Here is a 12,508-nt window from a genome sequence, read left to right as displayed (position 1 = left end):
GCCCTCTTAGGGCATGGGACCTGAGGGCGGAACTGTGTCTGCCATTATTTAGACCTGTCCCTGTGTCCTTCTGCTCAAAGGTTGCTGAAAGTGCGAGCTGATAGCAGCGCAGTGAGTGCAACAAGGCATGTGAGACCAGAGCAAACAACTGTTCATCTCCTTAACAATGAGATTGAAGGACTGGGAAATAAACACAGGAAAAATGGAGGTGAATTCAATGCCAAATCAGAAAGAGAAAAAACAAGGAGGAAACAAAGACAAAGAGAGAGAATATGAGACAGAAAAGTAAGAAAAAAGATAAAATCTTAAAATTTGCCATTTTTAAAATCTCCCTGAAAAATTCAAAACCTGAATGGATAAGACTTCATACTTGTAATTGTTCATTTTCTGCGCCAAAGAGTTTGGTTGGCAATAATTAACATTTAGCGCATTGATAATTGCTACACTTAATTTGAGCTTAATGAGCAATTAACAGACAAGTACAGCCAAAGTCGTACATGGGGGTGGGGGTAGAAAATCGAGGAGCCCAAGGATGAGATCCTGTTTTTGTGAAGCTAACAGTGGAGAAATGCAAATCAGATCCTTTTGGGTATCCACATTTAACCCTCCCATCTGCCCCTTGACTGAAGCTTCTACACCATATATAAGCGGCGATAGCCTTGTTATTCACTTGACAGGAAAATACTGACCTTTCTCCTCTCCAATTAACCTGTAAAAGCCATAATTAACCTGCCTTTTACAAGAAAAACCTGCATTAAGTTGACTTTTCTAAGCCTCATTAATCACGCTGGTTGTTTTATTCTCATGATTCACCCCCATCCCCCAACTAAATTATTAATAAACACCAAGCACGAAATACAGTGAAGTAACATCCTGGGTTTAAGTGATTATCTTCAGCTTTTTTTTATTTATTCATTCATAGGATGTAGGCATTGATGCCAAGACTAGCATTTATTGCCCATCCCTAATTGCCCTTGAAAAGGTGGTGATGAGCTGCCTTCTTGAACCACTGCAGTCCATGTGGTGTAGGTACACCCACAGTGCTGTTAGGGGGAGGGAGTTCCAGGATTTTGACCCAGTGACAGTGAAGGAACGGCGATATATTTCCAAGCCAGGGTGGTAGTGTTCCCATGTGTCTGCTGCCCTTGAACTTCTAGACGGCAGAGGTTGCGGGTTTGGAAGGTGCTGTTGAATAAGCTATGATGAGTTGAGTCCAACACAGAATATTCTTAAATTATGTAAACAAATAGTTTTAAGTTAAATTTGGAGAATGGAAATTTTAAATTTTATACATTCTACACTTGTTCCCATAATTAAGAAGTCTTTCACGCCTCGAGCCTGTTCTGACTTTCAACCCTGATGCCAAATCACAGTGCCATTAAAATAATTGTGTGCCTTTTTATGTAATCTTTGAATACTTCAAAACATTGGAAATGGGGAAAACAGATTGTTTGACTGGACAGAGTGGGCAGGGGGTCATGTGAAAAATCTATTCCACTAGAGGTAGCAACATAACACTAGGAGCATAGAAGTTCAGAGCAGGAATAGGCCATTCAATCCTTCAAGCCTGCTCCGCCATTCAATAAGATCATGGCTGATCTGATTGTGGTCCCAGCTCCATTTTCCTGCTCCCCCATTACCATTGAAATCCCTTCTCTATCAAAAATCTATTTAACTTAGTCTTGATTAAGTTCAATGACCCAGCCTCCACTGCTCTCCGGGAAAGAGAATTCCACAGACCAACGAGCCTCAGAGAAAAAAAAATTCTCCTCGTCTTTGTCTTAAATGGGACACTGCTTATTTAAACTGTGTTCCTAGCTCTAGTCTCCCCCACAAGAGGAAACATATCCTGGATATCCACCCTATCAAGACCCCTTATATGTTTCAGTAAGATCACCTCTCATTCTCCTAAACTCCAATGAGTATAGGCCTACCTTATTCACCCTTTCTTTATAGGGTAACCCTTTCATCCCAGGAATGAGTTGAGTGAACCTTCTCTTAACTGCTTCTAATGCAATTATATATATTTTTCCCCAGTAAGGAGAAAACTGTACACAATATTCCACACGTGGTCTCACCAAGGCCCTGTACAGCTGCTGTAAAACTTCCCTACTTTTATATTCCATTCCCTTGCAATAAATGCCAGCATAAGAGGCAGCTTGATTGAAACATATAAGATCCTGAGGGGTCTTGACAGGGTGGATGTGGAGAGGATGTTTCTTCTTGTGGGAGAATCTAGAACCAGGGGTCACTGTTTAAAAATAATGGGTCGCTCATTTAAAACAGAGATGAGGTGAAATTTTTTCACTCAGAGGGTCGTGAGTCTTTTGGAACTCTCGTCCTCAAAAGGGGTGGAAGCAGAGTCTTTGAATATTTTTAAGGCAGAGGTGGATAGATTCTTGGTAAGCAAAGGAGGTGGTAGGTTATCAGCAGTAGGTGGGATGCAGGTTTCAGGTTACTATCAGCTCAGCCATAACCTTATTAAGTGGCAGAGCAGGTTCCAGGGACTGAATGGCCTACTCCTGCTCCTTGCTTATGTGTTCATATTCCATTTGCCTTCTTAATCACTTGCTGTACCTGCAAACTAACATTTTGTGATTCATGTACCAGGACACCCAGCTCCCTCTGTACAACTGAGTTCTGCAATCTTTCTCCATTTATATAGTATACTGCTTTTCTATTCCTCCTGCCAAAGTGGATAAGTTCACATTTTCCCGTATTATAGACCATCTGCAAAATTTTTACCCACTCACTTAACCCTGTCCATATCTCTTTATCCTCTTTACTTCCTCTTGACAACTTACTTTCCTACCTATCTTGGTGTCATCAGCAAATTTAGCTACCATACATTCAGTCCCTTCATTCAAGTCATCGATATAGATTGCAACTAGTTGAGGCCCCAGTACTGATTCCTGTGCCACTCCACTAATTATAATTTGCCAATCTGAAAAAGGCCCATTTACCCTTCCTGTTAGCTAACTAATCCTTTATCCATGCTAATATGTTACCCCCCCCCCACCCCACATCATGTAATCTTATCTTGTGCAGTAGCTTTTGATGTGGCACCTTATCAAATACCTTCTGGAAATCCAAGTACATCACAACTACAGGTTGCCCTTTATCCGCGTTGACTGTTGCTTCCTCAAAAATTCTAATGAATTAATTAAACACAATTTCCCTTTCACAAAGCCATGTTGACTCTGCCTGATCACATTATAATTTTATAAGCATCTTCTTAATTCTGGATCTAGTTTCCCCTTGACAGATCTTAGACTAACTGCTCTATAATTTCCTGCTTTCTGTCTCCCTCCTTCCTTGAATGAAGGCATTACATTTGCTATTTTGATCATTGACACTCAATTTGGGTTCCGCCAGAGCCACTCAGCTCCTGACCTCATTACAGCCTTTATTCAAATATGGACAAAAAAGCTGAACTCCAGAGGTGAGGCAAGAGTAACTACCCTTGACAACGAGGCATCATTTGACAGAGTGTGGCATCAAGGAGCCCTAGCAAAACTGGAGTCAATGGAAATCAGGGGGAAAACACTCTGCTGTTTGGTGTCATACCTAGCACAAAGGAAGATGGTTGTGGTTCTTGGAGGTCAGTCACCTCAGCTCTAGGACATCACTGCAGGAGTTCCTCAGTGCAGTGGCCTAGGGCAAACCACCTTCAACTGTTTCATCAATGACTTTCCTTCCATAAGGTCAGAAATGGGGATGTTCGCTGATGATTGCACAATGTTCAGCACCATTCATGACTCCTCAGAAACTGAAGCAGTCCATGCCCAAATGCAACAAGACCTAGATGCAATCCAAGCTTGGGCTGAAAAGTAGCAAGTGACATTCGCTCCACACAAGTGTCAGGCAACGACCATCTCCAATGAGAAAGAACCTAACCTCGCCCCTTGACATTCAATGGCATTACCATCGCTGCATCTCGCACTAATAACATCCTGGAGGTTACCATTGACCAGAAATAGTACTAGCCATATAAATACTGTAGCTACAAGAACAGGTCAGAGGCGAGGATCCTGTGGTGAATAACACACCTCCTGACTCCCCAAAGCCTGTCCACCATCTACAAGGCACAAGTCAGGGGTGTGATGGAATACTCCCGACTTGCCTGGATAACTGCAGCTCCAACAACATTCAAGAAGCTCGACAGCATCCAGCAAAAAGCAGGGGAGGCAGTAGTGTAGCGGTAGTGTCACTGGACTAGTAATCCAGAGACTCAGGGTAATGTTCTGGAGACCCAGGTTCGAATCCCACTATGGCAGATTAAAAAATTAATTTTGAAAAATCTAGTGATGACCATGAAGGCCTATTGTCAATTGTTGTAAAAACCCACCTGGTTCACTAAGGCCCTTTAGGAAAGGAATCTGCCATCCTTACCTAGCCTGGCCTACATGTGACTCCAGATCCACAGCACCCACTTGATTGGCACCACATCCACAAACATCCACTCCCTCCACCACGGACGCACAGTGACAGCAGTGTGTACCATCTACAAGATGCACTGCAGGAACTCACGAAGGCTCCTTAGACAGCACCTTCCAAACCCATGACCACTACCATCTAGAAGGACAAGGGCAGCAGACACATGGGAACACCACCACCTGGAAGTTCCCCTCCAAGTCACTCACCATCCTGACTTGGAAATATATCGCCATTCATTCACTGTCACATGGTCAAAATCCTGGGACTCCCTTCCTAACAGCACTGTGGATGTACCTACACTGCAAGGGTTCAAGAAGGCAGCTCACCACCACCTTCTTGAGGGCCATTAGGAAAGGGCAATAAATGCTGGCCCAGCCAGCGATGCCCACATCCCATGAACGAATATTGAAAAAAAAAATTCCAATTCACTGACACCCTTCCAGAATCTAATGAGTTTTGGAAAATTATGACCAAAGCCTCCACTTTCTCTGCAACCACTTCTTTTAAAGCCCTGGCATGCAGGCCATCTGGTCCTGGGACTTATCCAGTGGCAACTCTAGCCTTTGACCAGACCAGAAGGTAGTATGTAGATACAAGAGAAACCACTTAAAGTGATTGCACTGAGCTAAAAAATTTAGCGGAATAACAAAATAGCACAGTTGTGGAGACTAATGTAATTCCCTGAGCTCCAGAGGGGTGATGGGTGAGCGGGATTTGGTGTGAGTTAGGGTACTATATCATGTAGTTATATCTCACAGCTTGGTGTTTCTTCCTTGGGCACAATCTATAGGTTAGATCCTGAAAGGGCTGACATTGTTCGATGTCAAATTACGCCCAAGTAATCTCATTTGCATTTGACCAAACTGTAAAGAAAATTGCATGAATTTGCATAAATCAGCATAAACAATTGGACCCCAAGGAAACACCAGACCCACAACAGTGTACTTGTTACAATTTTGAAGTCTTACACCTCGCAAATACCATTCGTAGACATCATTGCAGCATGCGTAAGAACCTGCGAGCAAAGCATTTCCATTTTTAGTGTGACTGACCCTGATATCAGAAGAAAGCATTCAAAGAAACAGAAAGTCGAATGCAGGCTTCAGTAAGGATAGGCTTTTAACAAGATTGTTCAAAACATTACAATTAAAAGACCAAAAAACACTGGCTGTATTTCCTGCTGCACTATGGCCTCAGTATTAGGGGACACCAGCCATTCTTCCCCCACCGAGGAAGCATGAGGGGAGGATACACACACTTGAAAATCAGCCCCAATACCATTCAAAAAGAGGGTTTTAAAGATCAAGCCAACTTGGACATGGCTGTTCCTACAATGTCAGCTGCTGCTCAGGTAGTAATGTGCTTGACTCTGAGTGCAAAAGCCATCAGTTCAAGCCTCACGCAAGATACATGAGCACATAACCTAGTCTGCCCTCCCTAGATCCATATGGAGGGAGTGCTGCATTGTTGGAAATGTCATCTTTAAGGTGAGACATTAAACTGTGGCCTCATATGCCTTCCTGGGTGGATGTAAAAGATCCCATCGCCACTACTTCAAAGAAGAGCAAGCTATCTCCCCTGGTGACCTGGTCAATATCTATCCCTCAACCAACATCACAAACAAATTATCTGGTCATTATAACATTGCTATTGGTGGGATCATGTTGTGCACAAATTGGCAGCTGTTTCCTGCATTACAACAATAGCTACATTTTAAAAAGTACGTCATTGGCTACAACTTCGGGACATCATGAGGTCACGAAAAACCCAATGGAAATGCAAGTTTTTCTTTTTCTTTCACATACCAGTAACTCATTTTCACTCAAAATTGCAGTGTCTTTTAAACCACATGATTCTGGGCATATCTGGATTTGGAATTATAATCGCCATTCCTTCACTATCATTGGGTCAAAATCCTAGAACTCCCTCCCCCTCACATCACACAGACTGCAGCTGTCCAAGAAAGCAGCACACCAACATCTTCTCAAGGGCAGGCAGAAATGGACAATAAATGCTGTTCAAAACAAAAACAAAAATACCTGGAAAAACTCAGCAGGTCTGACAGCAGCTGCGGAGATGAACACAGTTAACGTTTCGAGTCCGTATGACCCTTCAACAGAATTCATACAGGGTCATACGGACTCGAAATGTTAACTGTGTTCCTCTCCGCAGTTGCTGTCAGACCTGCTGAGTTTCTCCAGGTATTTTTGTTATTGTTTTGGATTTCCAGCATCCGCAGTTTTTTGCTTTTATCTTAGTAAATAAATGCCGTTCTTGCCCAGTGATGCTCACACCCAGAGCGCATTTTTTTTTTTAAAAATCTCTGCACAAATGCAGAAGGAACTCTCTGGACCTGTCACATGGACAACATACAATAGCTCCCAAAATAAACTGGCTGAGAAACAGGAGGCAGGCACGCCGAGACATCAACTGCTTTGATTGAGTTATATTAGAAATAAAAAGTGTACAATTGGATTTTATGGATTGCAACATAATCTTGCAGTTCTGCCTGTCTAGATTCTTAAGATTCACTTTGTCAATCAAGTGATGTTACAGGACATTTTACTGTCTGAGTGCAGACTCCTATCCATAGATACTGTTGAAAGATAAAGGATCAAGGCCCAGCTTGTTCATCTTCTATCATCCTGGTCATCACATGATACGACGATAATGGTTTTTGCTGACTAATCATAGTAATTCATTTCTAGCAATTAGTCTACAGCAGACCCAGACATGAGGCAAACTTTCCATCTTATTATTTTGCCCACTTGTCTCATCCATATATTAACAGTTCAAAAGCATCTAAATGGCTTTTGGTATAATAGCTTCAGTCGTGTGCATTAAGTAAAATATGATAATTATCCTTGACCAACAGGACAGACAACTGATTAGAAGTCATCGCTGCATCATTTGAGAGTTTTGCAACAGCCTCGGTTCTTGAAATAGCCAAGCACAGTCTCCTCTGCAGACCTGATTGCTAGCTGTGGGCGGTTAACCGCCAGAGCAGAGATTATATCGGCACAGTGCAATGTTAAAACCCTAGGTTTTTTTTAAAAGCCAAGTTAAACAATGCATGACATTGCAGTATGCCTTTCATAGTATAGGAGGGGAGAGAGGAATTGGGTGGTGTTATGGCTTCACCTCTGGAGCCTATGTTTAAATCAAGCCAAGTCTAATGACTGGAAGTATCCATCTCTGAATCTCTACTGACCTGTGAGCTTGAAAGTCACTTGACCAAGTCCCACTCCAAGGATTGGAGTATGTAATCTAAGCTGGAACACTGGGAGCAGTACTGAGGGTGTGCTGCATTGCCAGAGGCACCATCTTTCAGATGAGACATTAAACAGAGGCCACCACCCCAACTGCCTTCTTGTGTGAGCCGCTATTTCGAAGAAGAGCAGGGGATTCTCCCAAAGTGTCCTGGCCAATATTAATCCTCAACCAATATCACATGAGGCGGATCATCACGTCTTCATCACATTGGTGTTTGCGAGATCTTGTTGTCTGCAAATTGGCTGTGGTGTATTCTAGGTTACAACAATGACTGCACTTCAAAAATTACTTCTTAGGATGCTCCAAAGTGCTTTACAGCCAAAGGTTTTGAAAGGCCATGTATAAATGCAAGTCTCTCTTTTTGCATAAGTACGACGCTAAAAAGAAACACTACTCATCACGGTCATCAGATTCTCTAGAATCAGAATGAAGCTGGTAATCATACACATGGTGTTCCCTTCCCTAACAATATTTGTCAAATTGATATACACAGAATTGGTCAAAGCATAAAATTGAAAAGAACATGATAAAATGATTTGAATGCCCTGTATATTAATTCTCCTCCCAGTTTGTTAAATATGCTTATTGGTAGGGCTGTTATTTCCCAATGCAAGCAATAAGAGAAAAATCACAATTAAATAGCACTTACAAAACTGGACCGAGCAACCTGCATTCACCCAATAGCAGTCAAGACCCAAGCTCTCTGAAGTCTCCGGGTGTGCTGTCTGTGCTCAAGAGTTTCCTGGTTATCCTTGTAAATGGAGTGGCCTGCTTCAGTGTGCCAACATCACACCATGGGGAGGAGTGGGGAGACATGACAGGATTCAAAGTTCCAGCCGGCCCCACCTACTGCTCACAAACTCAGTAGTGTCTGAAAGTATCTGTCTATGGATGGAACAAAGTGTTCTCGATTCAGAGACTGGCTTGAGGGGAACTCAGGTGAAAGCATAAAAGACTTCATCTGTATATAGGGTGTTAGTTATGACTCAGTTGGTAGCGCCTTCGCCTCTTAGACAGAAGGTTTTGTTCAAGTCTGGCTTCAGGACAGCGGATTAGGTTGACACTCCCACTGCCAGTACTGAGAGTGCTGCACCATCAGTGGTGCTGTGTTTTAGATGAGACTTAGATGGAAACCCCGTCCATTCTCTCGGGTAGATGTAAAAGAATCCTTGGCACTTCTGTGTTGATGATCAAGGGAGTTCTCCTTGGCATCCTGGCTGATATTCATCCCCAATACACATTACATTGTTTGTGGGAGCTTGCTGTCCACAAATTAGCTGCTGTGCTTCTTATGTTACAACAGTGACTACACTTCAAAAGGGTACTTTGTTGGCACTATTGTAATGTAGGAAGTTCAGCAACCAATTTGCTCACAGCAAGCTCTCACATCTGCAATGAGATAATGACCAGATAATCTGATTTAGCAATGTTGATTGTGGAATAAATATTGAACAGGACATGGAGGAGAACTCTCCTGCTCTTATTCAGAATGGTGGCCTTGATCTTTTGCATCCTCCTGGGACAGCAGATGGAGGCCTCAGTTTAACATCTCATCTGAAAGATGGTGCCTCCAATAGTGCAACACTCCCTAGGATTTTGTGTTCAAGTCTCTGAAGTGGGACTTGAACCCACAATCTTCTGACTCAAAGGCAAGAGTGCCATGAGGCATCGCTTCAGAGGGGGCAGGGAGAAAATTGGGGGGGGGGGTGGGGGTGCAGGGGCTGGTGTGAGGGGAGGTACCCTCCAGGGAGAAGGATCATTGTTGCTTCCATTGCATCCAAATTAAAATTAGAAACATATTTTGTATTAACATTCTCCAAAATGAAAGTAAAGAAGGCGGGACATAAGACTTATAGTAATGGGCATTCAGGGGTTAATACTGCAGGGACTGTTCTGCAATTGTATTTCAGATGGTTTTCCCAACACAGATTTAGACAGAGCTTTACAACCAAGAACATGCATTGGCTTTTTGTTCTGAATATTGTGAGGAACTCTCCCACTAGTATAAAGAGAGGGGACTATTGGGTTAATTCGCTTGTTGTCAAATATATAGCACCCACTCACTTTTATCAATGTTGTCTGGTCAGTGTTCTTCGCTCTCTGACCCTTTATTGGAGTTTAGCTCCACAGAGGGAGACAGGTCACACTCCATACCTCGGGTCTCAGCCTCAGCACAGGCTTTAGCACATGTCTACCTGCGATGCAACTGTGGCTACGTCACAGCAGAGCCCCATGCCATCCTCATCCACACACTTCCTGCACGAGTGTCTGGTTAGTAATCAGGACCGTAAACAATAGCGATTTCTAATCTCCTGAATCCAGGAATGTGGCATCTCCACCAGCAACCCACGCCAGACCAGAAAACACTGCACAGGCAACAACCTGCATCCATATAGCGCCTTTAGCACAGTAAACGAACCTAGATGCTTCACAGGAGCATTATCAGACAAGATACGACACTGAACTATTGAAGGAGACATTAGGACAGACGACCAAAAGCTTGATCCAAGAGGCGGGTTTTAAAGAAGCATCTTAAGAGGCAGGGAGGTTTCGGAAGGGAATTCCACAGCTTAGGGCCTTGGCAGTTGAAGGCATGACCTCCAAAGATGGCGTGAAAGGACTTGGGGTGGGGGGGGGTGCACAAATGGTCAGAATTGAAGGGAGACCAAGATTTAGGAGGGTGTAGATCTGGAGGTGGTTACTGGGATAGGGAGGGGACACTCTCAGCCTGCGGGGGTTAGCTACAACATTGAAGAAACTCTCTCAACCAACAGAGGAATCTGACCTCAGATGCTTTTCCATCGATTCCTACCTGTTGAATCAAAAAAACCAAAACAACACATGCAGGTGCCACAACTCCACCGGATTGTGGAGACAGCAGACTTTAGGAAACATGGTCAAATAATTTTTTAAAAAACAAGTTTTAAAAGAAAGTATTCAACGTTCAGAGAAATTACAGGTAGAACAGATTAGTAAACAGACAAAAACAATGGCTTTAGTGTACTTAGAATCAAATAAAAGAGGGTTTGCCCTTTTCATTAAAAAAGTGTGGTTTTTGAGAGCTGGTGCCCATTTCGCCTTTTGGGTTCAGGATGCTTTTTAAAGACAATCCCTTATTCCAAAGAGGCTGAAATAAGGGGCCGGTTTTCAGCAGGTTTTTTTTTGCCCTCCTTTACACCATCATGTTTTTTTAAACGTTGTTATTCTGATCAAAGTGCAACAAGGGCGAGGGGAAAACATTAATTTGCGTTATTGCGCCTACAGAATTATTACAGCCAGCGATGCCTTTGAACAACATTTTTTCATACATTTATAAAGGAAACACCTCAAGTGGAATGTAACTGAAGGACAGGTGAGGTATTTAAGTCTCTGGTTACACTGCATAGCCATGTTTTTTTTCTCTCTCTGCTTACCTTGCAGGCACTCCCCTCAGGTTACACCACAGCCAGGTGAAGAGGCACCAGCTCAGGTTTCTCTCTCACTCTCCCTCTCTTGTTCTCTTTCAAAAAAAATAATTGCTCCCGTTCCTCGCTGTTCCCGCAGTGTCCCGGTGCTGACTTTAAATCCTGCAGCCGTAAGCCTCTCTCTCTCTCTCTCTCCCGAAGGTCCAATGTTCATTCATAAAACATGCCGGCTGTGCCAGGCAGGACCAGAAGCAGAGAGAGAGGAGGGAGGGGGAAACAGAGGGGGTTGGTTTAAAGAGGGAGAGATTTAAAGGAAGGAAGGGCACACAGACAGGAGAGAGGCACACACAAGGCTACAACCAGGGCTGAGGCTGAGAAGGCAGCAGATGATCATGAGAATGATCCTTCTCTCTTTGTACTGACTAGATTAGAGTAAATTGAAAAAGAGGTAAGCAACCGCCGTGCAGCAGGGAGGTTTAACAAGGCGGGGTCTCTCTCTCTCTCACACACATAGCAGCTGCAGTATTCACAGCCTGTGTCTATACACAGACGTAACAGGGGCAGTAGGGTGCGGCAAATTTCCCGCATCTGAAGCTTTTTAAAAAAAATGTTGAATCTTCTTTGCACACCTAAAATCTCTACACTTCACTCAAAAATAATATCCTGCAGATGAACAAACGCCTTCGGGGAATAAGGATTCAACTGTGCACCATCATCCCTTTTGTCATTTAATCAATCCTGCCCTCTTTCAGAGCTTCCCTTTATGTAATCCGCAATTACTTTTAAACTACCCATCATCTCCCAATATTGCAGGGAATTGTTTTGCCTCCAAAAATATATTCATAAAATTCATCAAAGTACATTTAGGGTTGAAAATTACAATGTGCCATGAAATTCAACTTCTCTCCATACTGCATGTTCCACTCTGTGGTGCCTCAATACAATTGCAGGAGATTTTGAAGTGCAGAAACTGGCCGTTCGGCCCAACTGGTCTATGCTAGCATTTGTGCTGCACACCAGCCTCCTCCTCTTCATCTCATCCTACCTTCAAAAAAAATCCCATCGAGTGTCAGATATTGACTGACCTTGAGTATCTCAGCAGATTCTTCACATTCCATGTACATGCCAAGCCAGGACATTAGAAAGAGCTGGCTGAAGGTTTTAAAAAAAACGGACATAAAATATTTATTTTTGTCAAGCAGAAATGAGCTCAAAGGGGGCTGATATTGAGCCTATCGCAGACAAGCTTGTACTGACAAAGCAGGCACCCCGGTGTTCCTACGTCATTTATTTTACGAATAAAACTGTTAAGGGGTTTGACAGGGTAGATGCCGAGAGATTGTTTCCTCCTGTCTGGGGAATCTAGAACACAGGGTCACAGTCTCAGAATAAGG

General features: G+C 43.2%; 1 protein-coding gene across 3 annotated transcripts in view; it reads right to left on the bottom strand.

Moving 5' to 3' along the window:
• Positions 1-11,583, bottom strand: part of LOC121277364 (coronin-2A-like) — a 176,308-nt gene extending 164,725 nt beyond the window's left edge. For all 3 annotated transcript variants that reach the window (XR_005942865.1, XM_041186742.1, XM_041186744.1), the window contains exon 1: positions 11,124-11,583. The gene's annotated coding sequence lies outside the window, so the exon portion shown is untranslated. The remainder of the gene's footprint in view (positions 1-11,123) is intronic.
• Between the last annotated feature and the right edge of the window lie 925 nt (positions 11,584-12,508).

Source organism: Carcharodon carcharias, chromosome 4 (genome assembly GCF_017639515.1).
Source record: "Carcharodon carcharias isolate sCarCar2 chromosome 4, sCarCar2.pri, whole genome shotgun sequence".
Lineage (NCBI taxonomy): Eukaryota > Metazoa > Chordata > Chondrichthyes > Lamniformes > Lamnidae > Carcharodon > Carcharodon carcharias.
Note: the sequence above shows the minus strand (reverse complement) of the source record. Positions and strands in the feature narration are given on the sequence as shown.